This window comes from Pinus tabuliformis, chromosome 4_1, assembly GCF_031772625.1.
Source record: "Pinus tabuliformis cultivar Carrire ecotype Pingquan chromosome 4_1, CPIR1, whole genome shotgun sequence".
Taxonomy (NCBI): domain Eukaryota; kingdom Viridiplantae; phylum Streptophyta; class Pinopsida; order Pinales; family Pinaceae; genus Pinus; species Pinus tabuliformis.
This window is the reverse complement of record NC_142303.1, coordinates 210,966,294-210,970,488: the sequence shown is the minus strand read 5'-3', so window position 1 is coordinate 210,970,488 and position 4,195 is coordinate 210,966,294. Positions and strand designations below refer to the sequence as shown.

At 37.4% G+C, this 4,195-nt stretch overlaps 1 pseudogene; it reads left to right on the top strand.

Moving 5' to 3' along the window:
• The first annotated feature begins 980 nt into the window (after positions 1–980).
• LOC149174957 (short-chain dehydrogenase TIC 32, chloroplastic pseudogene) lies at positions 981–2,217 on the top strand (annotated as a pseudogene).
• Positions 2,218–4,195: the final 1,978 nt, after the last annotated feature.

Here is a 4,195-nt window from a genome sequence, read left to right as displayed (position 1 = left end):
AGTACTAGATTAGATTCATCTTTTAATTTTTTAGTTAATTTGTAGTTACAACAACTAGACTCATCCACTCTCGAATATTGTCATTTTTCATTTGACAAATTGCTATTGAATCTATTGTTGCTATTGCTACGTGAATGGCTTAATTGGAAGTTTAACTACACGTAACTAATTTGTAAATTCTAATTAGTATAGAGTAGGTAGGCTTTCAGTTTTAGTTTTTGCTTTCATTTTTAGTTCTGCTTTTACCTAGAATAAGTATGCTCTCCTCCTGCGTCTTTGTACGATCTCGAGGATCAGAAAATAGGTTTCAGTTTTGCTTAGAATAAGTATGCTCTCCTCCTGCGTCTTTGTACGATCTTGAGGATCAGAAAATAGGGATGATTTAGGCGACCAATTTCAGGAATAAATAAATGTTTGCACTATGCTTGATCAAAACATCTTTTAATATGCAAATCATTATGTCCATTTGTAAAAACATTAAGAAAAAGTTTAGTTTCTTTCTAAACTTCAGTTATTCATTAAATTAAAAAAAAAAAAAAAAAAAGTTTTTGTAATGCATCCCCGAAGAGGACAGCGCACTTAACCCTAGTGGTGATTTAACCCACCCCACTCAAATCTACACAACAATTTCCAGTTCGATCTACTCACCCTCGAATAATCTGTCCACACATTTATGTTGTTCTACACTTAAGCGCACTATAGGTGTTCCATTATTGTGCAACTGCGGGAACAAACTGGCATTTCACATTAAATCCCGGACCATTTAACATGCAAGAGCATATGCTCATAACAATTTTTGCTTCTGTTGGAAGTAGTGGGGTCTACGGCTCAAATTCTTTACCTTCATATGGCTCACTCCATCACCACCTATGCCAATTGATTTTTATTGCCACAAGCTTCACGAAATCGCACCAGTCTCAACACGTGATTTTAAAATGGATTTTTTGTACAAACCAGGATGAATTAACAAAAACTGAGACATGGGTTTTCTCCGGAATGGGGGTAATTAGGTGACTTGCGAGAAATTTCCTAAAATTTGCAGTGGTTTAGGAGAAAATTGGGTTTCTTTCTAACCGAATTTGATAGATTGCGCCAAAATCCGATTTTCTTTGTGGCCAGATCTGATTTTCGTGGTTTATTGACATATTCCTTCAACCGGTTCACAATTGTCTCTGTTGGATTCTCTGCCACTCCATGAAACTTTGTGAATCCTGTCACATGGATTTTAGTCCCGGGTGGCCCCTCTAATCCAATTTTCTCACTTCTGGATGTCCGAAGCACAATTCACCGGCCCCGAATCCCAATTTCCACTGCCCATGTTGTCATGGCAGTCAACAATGTGAATGCTGCCAATTCTGTCAAAAACGCTATCATTTAGGAAATTCACACTGCTCAAATGGATGTTCTACAGCTAGTCGAAATTCAAATCTTCGAATCTTCCTTTGAACATTTTAATAAATAACGCAAGAATTATGGCATGTCCCTTTCATCTTTCTTAGGATGGCATCGAACTACAGTTTGCTACAAACCCCATTGGGCATTTTCTTCTGACAAATCTTTTGCTGGAAAATTTGAAGAAGACAGCTCAGAAAATAGGCATTAAAGGTAGAATTATTAATGTGTCATCAGAAGCGCATAGGATGACTTATTCAAGTGGTATCCGGTTTGATCAAGTAAATGAAACCACGGGTACTATGCGTTCCTGGCATATGGGCAGCCAAAACTTGCCATGCTAATGAGATTACAAGGAGACTTTAAGAAAGCGGTGATAACGTGACTGCAAATTCAATTCATTCTGGATCTATTCCCACTAATATTCTGCGTTATAGACAAACTCTTCTTGGATTTTTAATTATAAAATTTGCTCTAAAGAACATTCCGCAGGAATGCATTTCACATGCAGGGTTTGTGAATTTTGTGAAAACTTGTACCATGCTCGAGAATGTTTCCTTGACTTCCATACACACTTTACAGGATTCAGGTATCACGGCCATGACTAGAGTTTGTCATAAGCTTAATGCTATTTGTCGGATGATACCCTGACAAGCCTTAAAAAATGTGAGACTTACTCCGTTTGGTTTGGTAAAAATAGGAGAGAATTGTCTGCCGCTTGTGAAGTTTTCACTCGAGCTTGAGCCTTCCTTCGACATTACCCTAGCTCTCCAGTCTTTGGCCACCCACTGCCGAAATCCGCAGGAAATGTCGTTGAAATTCTGATATGGCGATACAGTAAATGGATTTTCTTTCTTTCTGATATTTTGGATATTTTGGAACAGATAAGTATCATAAGGGCTTGAAAAATATGATTTACATTACTGTTTCAGTAGCAATGGATGGCACCGCTTTGATTCTATATGAAATTATGAATGATGTAGTGGCGGAGATATAATGTTTGCGGGACACACGAAGTGTTTCAATTATTCAAACTTGCCTCACTTAATGTAATGCATAATGTACAGTTGCTGACTTGTAGTTTTAAGAAAAAAAAATAATAATAATAATAATATAAAATAAAAAACAATAAAAAAATAAAAATAATAAATAATAAAAATAATAATCAAATAAAATTGCCTTCATTCATAAAATCATTACTCGATCCCTAACAAGTACAATGCCTTTTCAAATGTCCTGCAAACCAATAAAAACATTGTGAAAACATATTGCAAAATCAATGAATACATTGCATGGGGACATGCAATAGTTCTACTTGGGGAGGGAGTCAAAGTATGTTGGATTTTTTTGTGAATTTATGGGCAAAAGTTAGGATGCATATACTAACAAATGAAATGAGATTGGTGTTATGTGTAGGACAACGAGAAGCTTATGCAAAAAGCTCAACATTATGATGCGACACCTTTTTCATCCACAATTAGAGTTATTTCGGAAAATAATTAAAAAAAAATGGACATTTTGTAAATGCGCTAATTTGTTTTTGAGTCACTTCATACAGGAATGATCGATGGAGATGGCACACGAAGATGACAATTTTTATGCAGGAATGGTGCTAAGTTTTTCAGAGTATGCAAAGTGATTTTTCGAAATCACAATGAAACATGCATCATTGGATGCTTGAAGGAACAAATTCTTCACTGTACATATCATGACATTTTCCACTACACACCTTTTGCGTCATGATTACTTCCCTTTTTCCTTCCACATACCTAGACCATCCTTGTGTTGCAGCCCATCTTCCATTTCCTTATCTTTCACGACTTCATGCCCGCCTATTTTTCTGAATCGCATACATCCCTTTATCCTTTTCAGTATATTTTTGCCTTCTAGTTTGCCTTCTGAATAAAACTCATTTCATTTCCATGATTACATTGCCTTGATTTCCTAGCCATGCTGATCCACACTGCTTGTCCGTGGGTTCTTTCCATTTATAGTCCTACCAAATCTTTTTGTACAAACTCGCGTTGACTGATGTGGGATTCCTTAAGGCCCACCTTTCAACAAGTCTTGCCCCATCGACATCAGCACCTTATCTAGGAAATAGACTAGAGTTCATTTTGAGTACCTAGAGGCTTGCATGCCTTAATGGCAAGTTCTCTCGCTGGCGATCATGGGAATACATCAATGTCCCTTGATCTTCAGATCTTGCAAGTGGCTCAACCTCGACACATCCATTCGCACTTTGCAAGATGTACTCTGGTACCTTGGCACTCATTGACATCAATGGTGAGTTGCCTCGCATTGGTTAACGGCATACATCAATGGCCGGTAATCCAATGATTTCTATTCATGCTCGACATCGACACATTCATTCGCATGTTTAGAATTGTACCATCGGGTTTGTAGCGGGTGAAGACTATACACTTTTTCATGACTCCCTCAGCAGTTACAGCAGCATGCATTCTGATCTATGAGAGTACCACAGTACCACAGTACCACTTTTAGCTTTTATCTTTTCCATGATTCAGCATCAACAGTTCAGATTCCTTCATTTCCCAGGATCTAGTTACATCAGTCACATTTTCCTGATCCAGCAGTAGCAACAGCTACATTCCTATTGCATACTTCATCATTCTTGGGTAAGTAGAGGTATGTTGTTTTCTAATCTTTAATCATGTAATTCCTTATATGCTAACTTGAATATTTTGGAAAATTCCCTCACCATGCTACATTTCCTTTCATGCGCCATGTTAAGTTGCATGCGGACATGCAACCAATTCATTTGAGGGGGGGAGAACTACAT